This window comes from Schistocerca americana, chromosome 9 (genome assembly GCF_021461395.2).
Source record: "Schistocerca americana isolate TAMUIC-IGC-003095 chromosome 9, iqSchAmer2.1, whole genome shotgun sequence".
NCBI classification, from domain to species: Eukaryota; Metazoa; Arthropoda; class Insecta; order Orthoptera; family Acrididae; genus Schistocerca; species Schistocerca americana.
The window spans coordinates 152,138,342-152,151,637 of NC_060127.1; positions in this window are offsets into that span (position 1 = coordinate 152,138,342).

Here is a 13,296-nt window from a genome sequence, read left to right on the forward strand (position 1 = left end):
TCAGGACCCCGGGGTCGCCAAGCCCCTACTCAGCAAATGAATGCTGAGCCCCTGGGGGGGGGGGGGGGGGGTACTGTAATCAAGTTCCTCTGTAAGTACTGTAATCAAGTTCCTCTGTAAATTTCTTTTGTCCCAAATTCGAAGTAGGTCCTCTTCAATAACAATTCGCTCATTAATATTCAACTTTCTTCAGCAACAGAACGTTTGTACACACTCTGTTCTCTTTCATAAATGACTACACCACATACAAATACCCTCAGAAAAAACTTCACAACTCTTAAATTTATTCGATTTTAATTAATTTCTCTTTTTCATAAACACTTTTCTTGCAATTGCCAATCTGTGGGCTATATCATCACTATTTACGTCATCTTAATGTATTTTGATGCCCAAATAAGAATTTTCTCCTACAGCTTTTAGTGCCTCATTACCTAATCTTATTCCCTCAGCACCGCCTGATCTACCTCGAATATTTTCCATCACACTTGTTTTACATTTGTTGATGTTTATCTTATAGCCTCCTTCCAACACCTCATCCATTTTGCCATCTCTGATACAAGTACAATGTTATCAACAAACATTACAGGTTTTTTTTCCTCCATGAACTTAAGTTCCTTTCCAAATTACTCTTCTTTTTCCTTCACCGGTAGAACAATGTACAGATTCAAGAACAGGGAGAATGAGCTCCAGACCTGCCTCTTTCTCTTCTTAACTAAAGCTTGCCTTTCGTGTCAATCCTATTACACCAACCGGCTTTGTCACACAAGTTGTAGATAAGCTTCCGCGTTCGGTATTTTATCCATCCTACCTGAAGAATTTCAGAGCTTACGATGTAACAGTTTCAAAGGAGACCTTTGTGTTCTTGACTATATATATGTTTTGAAACATATATATGATATGAATTTGGAGACCGAAGTGACGAATGAAACTTCGTACCAAAATCGAACCTGGGTGTTCAGCTCACTATGTAGATACGCTAACCACCAAGCCACCCTGACACAGTGACTTTTCACAACTGCATGAAATAGGATAACACGCCTCCCTCCTCAATCTAAATTCATATTCACGCCTCAGCCCGCTTTCTGTCCACAATAAACTCGAACACCATTGCAGAGCCTGTCCAAATGTACTGGAATACCACCTCGCTCTAGAACAAACCGGAGTATCCTGTCTGAAACCTAGTCATAGGTGCTCCCATCAAATGAGATTACATGGTTCCAGAAACATTTTCCCGTCCCAAACGTCTATGATGCATATATGCAGACTGAAGCGACGAACGAAAATTCATACCAAGGCCAGGATTCGAACCCATGAGAGGCGAGGGAATGAAGAAATATGTCTAGTGCTTACTAATACACCAATAACTCATCTACAGGGATTGTTACGGCAAGCTTTGATTCTGTGTATCGACGATTCTGATTAATGAGCTGAGTTACGAAATTTAAAGTAGAAAAATAAACTGGTTGTCATTTATGGAAGAGATAATTTCTGGGCGTTTGAAAGGTTTCCAAAACGTAATTACATGACAAGTTGTTCACAGAGCCGGTTATAAGTCCACTGAGTATAATTTAGGAACCAGTTACTGAGCTGGCATATATGCGGCTGAAAAAAGGCCGACAGCAATTACAGGCAAATAACGGAAGCTGTAAGTTCCCTTTTTTATATCTGCAGCCGAAGTTGCCCTTTCCACGTCAAACGGCAGCCAGATTCCTGTAACCTTCGCACTCTCACATTGACGATGCAACACAGAAATTGCCTCGCGACTGAATACTAACGGCTCCATGCCGACCCCTCCAAGCGACTACCGCGACTACAGTCACAGTATAGAAATTCTCCTGGGAGTCAAGTAACTTGTTTTGGAAACCTCTCTGGCGGTTTACTGTAATCCTTACGTGCTCACATTGACGATGCAACACAGAAATTGCGTCACGATTGAATACTACAGGCTCCATGCCAACTTATCTCCGAGCAGTAAATGCGCCTAAGGTCACCATATGAAACTTCAAATTAAAATCAAGTAGTTCATTTCCGATGCACCATTGGCAGTTTACTGTAACGTTCATACCCTCACACTGACTGTGCAACACACGAAATGCATTGCGTTTGAATACTGCAGGCTCCATTATGACTACACACCAAGAGACCAACGCGCCTACGGTCACTGTCTGGAACTCCAGTGGAATTCAAGTAACTTGTTTGGGACTCATCTCTGGCAGTTTACTGTAACCCTAGCAACCTCACATTGAAGAAGCTACACAGAAAATGCGTAGCGACTGAATACTACATTTTCCATGCTGACTTCTCTGGAAGCAACTAATACGTCTACAGACACTGTATGGATCTTCTCCTGAGAATCAATTAGTTTGTTTCAGATGCACCGCGCCTGGTTTATTGAAACACCCGCGCCCTTACGTTGACGACGCAACACACAAATTCCGTCGCGTTTGAGTACTAAAGGCTCCAAGGCGACTTCTCACCACACGACTAACGCGCTACGGTCACCATATAGAAATTCTCCTGGGAGTCAAGTAACTTGTTTCCGATACATCTCTGGCAGTTTACTGTAATCCTTGCACACTCACATTCACAATGAAACACAGAAACTGCGTCGCGATTGAATGCTACAGGCTCCATGCCGAGTTATTAAGTTGTTTTTTTTTCTGATGCACCACTGGCAGTTTGGTGTAACACATGCAGCGTCACATTGACGATGCGACGCAGAAATTACGTCGCGTTTGAACACTACATCCTGCATGCCAACTTCTTTCCAAGCGAACAACGCCGCTGCGATCACCGTATGGAATTTGCCCTGGGATTGAATTAGCTTGTTCCCGATGCACCACTGCCAATTTAGTGTAAGCCTCGCACTGTCACATTACGTTGCAACGAAGAAATTGCGTCGCGATGGAATTCTACATTCTGCATGCCGACTTCTTTAAAACCTAATAACATGGCTACAGCCCCCGTATGGAACTTCCCCTAGAATTCAAGTAGCTTGTTTTCGATGCACCACTGCCATTTTAGTGTAGCACTCGCTCCTACACATTATGATATAACAAAGTAATTGCGTCGTGTTTGGATGGCATAGGCTCCATGCCAACTTCTGTCCAAGCGACTAACACGACTGCAGTCATGGTATGGAACTTCTCCTGGAACACGTTTCCGATGCTCCACTGCCAGTTTTCTGTATCACTCGCACCCTCACATTGACAATCCAACACACATATTGTATTGCGATCGAAAACTACAGGTTCTGTGCTGACTTCTTTCCAAGCTACTAACACGGCTACAGACACTGTATGGAACTTCTCCTGGGAGTCAAATAGCTTGTTTCCGATGCACCACTCCCAGTTTACTGTAACTTCTTGCACACTTACATTTACGATGCAAAACAGAAATTACGTCTTGATAGAATACAACAGGCTCCAGCCGACTTCTCTGCGATTGACTAATGCAGCTACAGTCACTGTATGGAGTTTCTCCTTGGAGTCAAGTAGCTTGTTTCCGATGTATCTCTCGCAGTTTAATGTAGACAAGTAGACCACCCACTAACTCAGTACCGCAATTTCTGAATAATTCAGCCGATTTTTTAAAATTCAGTCTATTTAAATAATTCCTTCTGATTTTTGAGCTTTAGCTCAATACCACAATTTTTGATTAATCCTACAGATTTTAGCTATTTACCTCATTACCTTCGTTAACCAACCGTTTTCTGTGTTCATTATTTCATATAAAACGTGATCATAAGAATAAAAAAGAACTGCACACCCCATTCTATAAAAGGTGAATGTAAGAAAATAAATCAAATCAATTGGTTAACGAAGGTAAATTATATTAAAAATTTCATTACACTAAAAATTTCACATCGTGAACTCTATATCATGAAATTCATTATTTTTATTTTATGTTTCTTCATTGCTTTATATTTCAAAATTCCAATGAGTAATAAATTTAGAAAATGTTTGGTAAAGTAATCTTAAAATCATTATTGACTTCTAGACAAAATTTCTCTCCAAATTGAGTATTTAAATATTCATATATTATATAAAACTTTTATCTCTGGCTCCCCCTATTCATTTAATCTCTTTTGAGACACTTACATCATCGATCTTCTTGATTAGAATCTCCATTTATATAGAAACAAATTTATTAAATTTATGTATAAAATTTTTATTAGACTTTTATTAACTTGTACTGTCCATATAGTAATACATCTACTCCATTTTCCAAGATATATCTCTTGTTGTCATGTTACTCAAAGGTTTTTTGTTTACTTCAACTGTGAAGATTTCATGTTTCTCACTTCAAATCAGATTAATCCTTCTGTACTGTTCTCTATCGTTAAACAAACAATCTTTGTAATCTTCTAAACTTATTCTGTTTTTAACAAATCCTCCTTAACTCCCTTAGTTTTTTCCCTATTTTGTCATAAACTTTATACACAAACATTTTTGCTCTCAAACCACATTTATTTTTCCATTAAATTCATCTTTAATTTTTCCAACAACTTTCTTGTTTACTTGTGGAATACCAAAATATTATCTACTGGATAGTCACTTGTTTCATATTTATCATACATTGATTTCTTGTCTTTGCAAAAATTTTCACTTTTCATATTGTAAATGCAACTATACATATCTTGATAACACAATATTTTCTCCTTATTTTGGTTTCATAACTCTGTAGTGAAAATCATACATCAATTCTTTAGATAGATGTAGTATACTCATTCCAACACAGATAGGCTTCTTAAATCTGATTTTTGTTTTATTCATATGGATAGCAGCAAGATTTTCATTAAATATATTTCTACCTGTATAGTTTGGTTTTGCTATAAGTTTATAACACATTTTTCCATCTGAAACTAATTTTATATCCACTCTGTTTCTTATATTTTCTATCGCTTTAAGAAACACACAATTGTTCATCAGTTTGTAGAAATCTTTCTCAAAGTCATTCGATGCCTTGGTCCTCATCTGTGTGTTCAGATGTGTATATTTCTTTAGTCAATCACATTGTTTACATTTTAAAACTATGTATTTTTGTGAGTTTCATACCAAGAGACAGATACTGTTTAAGATATCTATAATGAACTACATAATTATGCCTGTCATGCAGAGTAGTTATCAATTTGATTTTCTTTGTTCCTGGCACAATTTTCCCTTCAGGAGCTAATGGGAAATCTTTATGTAAATCATGTAATGCTTTTGGATATTCTATATCTACTTCGAATATGTATTCCTCTTGACAAGTGTTTGACATCTCAGCTATTTTTTTTACAATCAAAATTAGCTAGTTAATCTCATTCAAATCCACCATGTGGTAAATATTGACTCATAGCATAACCATACAGATTGTTTGCATCTAAATATCCTAAATAATTTGATATCTTTATATCATCAAAATCTTTCAAATATTTATTATTTGCTTTTATGTATCTCTTGCAACATTGTGATATTCCTCCTCTTATTCCCTTGTCAACCATCAGAAACATATCATAATCATGTAGTAAATGAAGCAGTTGTCGATTCATTTTCAACATTGGATTCCAAGACTGTCTGGGTGCAGTAAAATACCAAGATGGATCTAAATCATATGTTTTTATGCAAGTTTTCCTAAAATTTTCAAACACATGAGCTAACAATAGTACATCAGCTTTCAAACAATGATATACAGGCAAGATTTTTCATGTTAAATTTCTTCCAAACCATTTTTGCATGTTCATAATCTTCATCACTTATGTCACAGTCATGCAATTTGTTCTAAAACTCTTCTTTTGGTGGTAATTGTGTCTCTTCAAATTTCTTCCAAGAATCCTTGTAATCATATGGATACACACCTTTACTGATCACTAGATTAAATAATTCTGATGAGAAAAACTTTTTAGTATTTTTCGTTTGATCTCTCTTCAAATTTGATGAAAGTTCGTCAAATGATGAAGCCATATATTTAAATGTGTCAATAATTCTTTTTCAGATTTTTTATACTCTTACTAAAAATGATTTATCTATTTTCATTGTGTGGGATTAGGTCTATCTCCTTATCATTGTAGCCAAGTTCTTTCACAAAGAGGTGAGTATCATACCCAGAAAAATTATATAAATAAATAGGTACACCCCAGGATACTTAAGTTTCAAATTACAATTATTGCGCAATGGAGCAGTGTATTTATTAGATGATCATGATGATGAACCTTTCTATTATTTCTTGTATAACGACATTTACACTGTGTACAAACTTTAGATTCGTTATGCCTTGATTGTTGTTTGGGTGTATGTGGATTCATTTTTTCATTTTCAGAATAAATTCTTCCAATCTCTTCAACTTCTTGTTTCTATGAATTTTTTATGACGATTTGGTCCTCTATAAACAACAGGATCTTTTTAATGTCCATTTACGTACTTGATATAGTAGCAAAAACCGCTTGGTTCGTGATTCTGATATTTCATTGTGTATGATTTTTCTGGATTCGGTTGACAGTTGTCCATCTTAAAAAGTAAACTTTCAGAATCAGCATAAAGAACAATTGGAACTTTCTGTGGGTATTGATAATTTTTAAAATGTACATATGATTCTTACATCGGCATTTCTACTTTTAATGGCTTCATAATCAAACAATATGATGTGTGATCATCTAACTTTTCTTTACTAACAAAATGGAGTAAACACAAATCACAAATAAATTTTGCTTCGGTATGTTTGGTGGCTTGACTTGAGACAAGACGAGATTATTTTTTTATGTAACAATAATGTGATTTACCTTCTTTCTTGAAATAAAGGAGATTTACATGTTTTTCCCTCTTACTTTTTGTAGTTTTTAATGGATACACTTTATATTGTCCATCAAATGAATAGACATTAGTAGATACATTAATTCTACTCTCTATTTTTGGAATATGATCAACTGCTACAGGAAATTCAATATTTTCAAATTTCTTATCAAGAACAAGACTAACATTTTTGTATTTCGCTAGTCTTTCAGCATTTTTATCTACTGGATACTATGCGGATTTTATAGCCCACTGAAAACATTTTTGATCATCATTTATTACATTGATGCAAGCTTTTTTCTTTTTTATAGCTGCAGGTAACTAAATGTAAAATGATACCCTCAGTGGAACGTAATTGTTAATTGCTAGCTGTAAACAAATAGTTCTATTTAAAGTCCATCCTGATTCTTGTGCTTGAAAATTAGATATCTTCGCTAAAATATCCCGCTTCCCACGCTCGAATTTCTTACTTCTTACAAAATTCCTTCTCTGTCGTAATGGTATAGTTTTGTGTTTGTTGTCCAAGTTCTTGAAATTTATCATCTGTCTGAAATTTGTACTCACAAAATAAATTGAAATTTACCTTCAAACCATGATGTACAATCAAATTGTCTCTCACAACTTTCAGAATTTTCGTCTTCACTGCAGCAAGAAATAATCTGTTTCAAGTGAGTCTATACTGTTTTCAAAGTCTATGGTTTGTAATCTGTTTAGCAAATGCTTTATCAACTACATCATCTCTGTTTTCTTGTCTCTTGGTTTCTCAAAGAAATCAGTGTAAAAGGGAGGCTACGGTCTCCGAAATGTACTTCTCCTATGATTCAAGTAGCTTGTTTCCGTCGCATCTGTGGATGTTTGCTATATCACTCTCACCCTCACATTGAGGATGAAACACAGAAATTGCGTCGAGGTTGAATACCAGAGGCTCCAAGCCGTCTTCTCTGCAAGCGACAAAGGTTGCTACCGCCTCCAAAAGAATTTTTCCTGGGACTCAAGTAGCATTTTTCGGACACATCTCTGGTAGTTTACTGTAACTCTCGCACCCTCACACTGACGACGCAGCAAAAAAAAATCGTCGCGATTAAACATTATAATATTTACTTCGCCTTCTTTCCAAGTGATTAACAAGGCTACGGTCGCCGAAATGTACTTCTCCTGGGATTCAAGTAGCTTGTTTCCGTGGCATCTCTGGATGTTTGCTAGATCCCTCTCACCCTCACATTGAGGATGAAACACAGAAATTCGTCGTGATTGAATGTTAGAGGCTCAAAGCCGTCTACTCTGCAAGCAACAAACACTGCTACTGCCTCCATAAAATTTTTCCTGGGACTCAAGTAGCATTTTTCGGACACATCTCTGGTAGTTTACTGTAACCCTCGCACCCTCACACTGACAACACAGCAAAAAAATTCCGTAGCGATTAAACATTACAGTATTTACTTCGCTTTCCTTCCAAGCGATTATGGAGGCTGCGGTCTCCGAAATGAACTTCTCCTATGATTCAAGTAGCGTATTTCCGTCGCATCTCTGGATGTTTGCTATATCCCTCTCACCCTCATATTTAGCATGAAACACAGAAATTACATCGCGATTGAATACTAGAGTCTCCGAGCCTTCTTCTCTGCAAGCGTCAAATGCTGCTACCGCCTCCGAAATAACTTTTCCTGGCACTCAAGTAGCATTTTTCCGACACATCTCTGGTAGTTTACTGTAACCCTCGCACCCCCACACTGACGACGCAGCAAAAAACTTGCGTATCGATTAAACATTACAGTATTCACTTCGCTTTCTTCCAAGCGAAAGTTTCGTAGATGTCATCCATGAATGCACTTTTAGCGACAAATCATGTTTTCCTCATAACCTCTTAACCTCAGTTTCAACGAAAATTTCTAGAGCTCCGTGTTACGTGACCCTTCGTCACAAAATTTGAAAGCGGACTCTTACCAACTTAATCGCGCAAAACTGCCCTCTCAGTGCCAGTGGGCGCGGAAAATCTCTTCTCTGACTGACCGAAGTAATACAGTAGCCAGTCAAATTCATATTTCGATTTACCTAGGCCGGTACTCTCCGTCTTTGGATCAATCCCCATTCAGAAATCAGTTTACGTAAAATTACAAAATCATGCATTTTCCAAAAGCAAATAAAAAGAAATGAACCCTATCTTTAGTCGTCTGAAGGGGTAAATGGTTCAAATGGCTCTAAGTACTATGGGACTTAACATCTGAGGTCATCAGTCCCCTAAACTTAAAGCTACTTAAACCTCACTAACCTAAGGACATCACGCACATCCATGCCCTAGGCGGGATTCAAATCTGCGACCGTAGCAGCAGCGCAGTTCCGGACTGAAGCACCTAGAGCCGCTCGGCTACATCGACCGGCTCTGAAGGACTGATATGTTTTACATTCTAAAATGTCGAAGAGTGACTACTTCACAGTCATCACTTTCCGCCACATATTGACTTACATACGGTTGCACAATATGATTTCCAGCCTCAATCAGTTATTCAAAATTTCCCTGACCCATACCTCATGCACAGTCAGGCCCTTTGTAAGTAGGCTGTTTAGCTTTTTATATTGGTAACGCCATGTAGTGCTCTGTATGAAAATCACTGGCTGTGCTGTGTGCAGTCTGTGGCTGTTTTGCATTGTTGGAATTCGCTATTGTGTTGGGCAGTTGGATGTGAACAGCACATAGCGTTGGGCAGTTGGAGGTGAGCCGCCAGCAGTGGTGGATGTGGGGACTGAGATGGCGGAGTTTTGAGAGCGGATGATCTGCACGTGTGTCCATCAGAGAGAGTAAATTTGTAATACTGGCTGTCATGAACTGATATATGTATTATGACTTTTGAACACTATTAAGGTAAATACATTGTTTGTTCTCCATCAAAATCTTTTATTTGCTAACTATGCCTATCAGTAGTTAGTACCTACAGTAGTTAGAATCTTTTATTTAGGTGGCCGTATTGGCGCTCGCTGTATTTCAGTAGTTCGAGTAACGAAGATTTTTGTAAGTGATTCATGAAAGGTATAGGTTAGTGTTAGTCAGGGCCATTCTTTTGTACGGATTATTGAAAGTCAGATTGCGTTCCGCTAAAAATATTTTGTGTCAGTTTATTTGATCAGGATAAGTAAAGAGAGAAATGTCTGAGTACGTTCAGTTTTGCTCAGCTGTTGGAAAATCAAATAACGTAAGGGGTTTACCAGCACAGTAATTCACTAATTTTTCTAAGGGGCGTTTCACCTTATTCACTCAGGCAGCAAAACAAATGCAAATTATTTGGTCCAGTACAAATACCGATAACTGCCTGAAACTAAATTTATTACATAAATTTCGTAGAGCTTTCATCAAAATTTTGTTTGTTCCATTATTTAAGGATCAGGTATTTAGTAACCGTTCTTGACTGACTTCTACAATAAATGTATTTACGTGTGAGGAAATTATTTCTCAAGAGAATACACGAGATGTGGTCAAAACAAACGTTAAATAATTTTATTAGAAACAAAATAATAAGCTTATGTGAAATTAGATTTCATCTCTTTAAAGCCTAGTCCTTGCCTAGCAAAGCACTTATCCCAATGTTGAGTCCATGACTGGAAGCATTCGTGGAAGGTTTGGGTTGCAAGAGCTTACAGCTGCTCTGTTGTGACCCTCGTAATGACAGCGATGGTGTCAAAACGTTTTCCTTTAAACACGTTTTTAGTGTTTGGGAGGACCCAGAAGTCGCATGGTGCTAAGTCTGATGAGTGAGCCGGATCTCGACGGACAGAAACACCTTTTCTGGGGCCAAAAACTTGCGAATGAGAAACGAGGCGTGACACGGCGCGTTGTCATGAAGAAGCCATTGGCCCGTTTTCCTGGTCTCTTTCTTCTGCAAGCGTTGCAGTAAGCCCTTTTAAAGCTCAACGTTTACAGCTGTTCCTGTGGCACGAACTGATTGCACTGTACCCTCACTATGAAAAATAACAGCGAGCAAGACTTTGTTATTCGATTTTGACTGGTGTCCTTATTTTAGGCGAGGAGATTCATCGATATTCGATTTAGAACTCTGAATTTTAGTTACAGGGTCATTGCCATCGACCCTAGTTTCATATATATATACTCCTGGAAATGGACAAAAGAACACATTGACACCGGTGTGTCAGACCCAACATACTTGCTCCAGACACTGCGAGAGGGCTGTACAAGCAATGATCACACGCACGGCACAGCGGACACATCAGGAACCGCGGTGTTGGCCGTCGAATGGCGCTAGCTGCGCAGCATTTGTGCACCGCCGCCGTCAGTGTCAGCCAGTTTGCCGTGGCATACGGAGCTCCATCGCAGTCTTTAACACTGGTAGCATGCCGCGACAGCGTGGACGTGAACCGTATATGCAGTTGACGGACTTTGAGCGAGGGCGTATAGTGGGCATGCGGGAGGCCGGGTGGACGTACCGCCGAATTGCTCAACACGTGGGGCGTGAGGTCTCCACAGTACATCGATGTTGTCGCCAGTGGTCGGCGGAAGGTGCACGTGCCCGTCGACCTGGGACCGGACCGCAGCGACGCACGGATGCACGCCAAGACCGTAGGATCCTACGCAGTGCCGTAGGGGACCGCACCGCCACTTCCCAGCAAATTAGGGACACTGTTGCTCCTGGGGTATCGGCGAGGACCATTTGCAACCGTCTCCATGAAGCTGGGCTACGGTCCCGCACACCGTTAGGCCGTCTTCCGCTCACGCCCCAACATCGTGCAGCCCGCCTCCAGTGGTGTCGCGACAGGCGTGAATGGAGGGACGAATGGAGACGTGTCGTCTTCAGCGATGAGAGTCGCTTCTGCCTTGGTGCCAATGATGGTCGTATGCGTGTTTGGTGCCGTGCAGGTGAGCGCCACAATCAGGACTGCATACGACCGAGGCACACAGGGCCAACACCCGGCATCATGGTGTGGGGAGCGATCTCCTACACTGGCCGTACACCACTGGTGATCGTCGAGGGGACACTGAATAGTGCACGGTACATCCAAACCGTCATCGAACCCATCGTTCTACCATTCCTAGACCGGCAAGGGAACTTGCTGTTCCAACAGGACAATGCACGTCCGCATGTATCCCGTGCCATCCAACGTGCTCTAGAAGGTGTAAGTCAACTACCCTGGCCAGCAAGATCTCCGGATCTGTCCCCCATTGAGCATGTTTGGGACTGGATGAAGCGTCGTCTCACGCGGTCTGCACGTCCAGCACGAACGCTGGTCCAACTGAGGCGCCAGGTGGAAATGGCATGGCAAGCCGTTCCACAGGACTACATCCAGCATCTCTACGATCGTCTCCATGGGAGAATAGCAGCCTGCATTGCTGCGAAAGGAGGATATACACTGTACTAGTGGCGACATTGTGCATGCTCTGTTGCCTGTGTCTATGTGCCTGTGGTTCTGTCAGTGTGATCATGTGATGTATCTGACCCCAGGAATGTGTCAATAAAGTTTCCCCTTCCTGGGACAATGAATTCACGGTGTTCTTATTTCAATTTCCAGGAGTATATATATATATATATATATATATATATATATATATATATATATATATATTATTTATTTATTGTTCCGTGGGACCAAAGTAAGGAGAAGTCTCCATGGTCATGGAACGAGTCAATACATGAAATTATAACACGATAGTAGAAACAGATAAAATGAAATATAAGAAACGTATTCAGGCGACAATTCATAAGTTTAAATAAAGAAAATCAACAATGTATCACCGTAATTTGCTTAATTTTTCAGCTCTCCCAGAAGCTCCTCGATAGAATAGGAGTGAGCCGTAAGGAAACTCTTCAGTTTAGACTTAAAAGTGTTTGGGCTACTGCTAAGATTTTTGAGTTCTTATGGTAGCTTATTGAAAATGGATACAGCAGAATACTGCACTCCTTTCTGCACAAGAGTGAAGGAAGTGCATTCCACATGCAGATTTGATTTCTGCCTAGTACTAACTGAGTGAAAGCTGCTAACTCTTGGGAATAAGCTAATATTGCTAACAACAAACGACATTAAAGAAAATATATACTGTGAGGGCAATGTCAGAATTCCCAGACTATTGAATAGGGGTCGACAAGAGGTTCTCGAACTTAAGCTCGAACAGCCCGGTTTTGAGCCAAAGATACCCTTTTTGAATCAGAAGAATTACCCCAAAAATATAATACCATATGACATAAGCGTATGAAAATATGCGAAGTAGACTACTTTTCGTGTTGAATTGTCACTTATTTCAGAGACTGCTCTAATGGTAAATAAAGCAGCATTTAGTTTCTGAACAAGATCCTGAACATGGGCTTTCCACAACAGCTTACTATCTATCCTAACGCCTAGGAACTTGAACTGTTCCGTCTCGTTTATAATATGCCCATTCTGTCCGATCAAAATATCGGCTCTTGTTGAATTGTGAGTTAGAAACTGTAAAAACTGAGTCTTACTGTGGTTTAGGATCAAATTATTTTCCACAAGCCACGAACTTATTTCATAAATTGCATTATTTGATACTGTTTCAGTATCT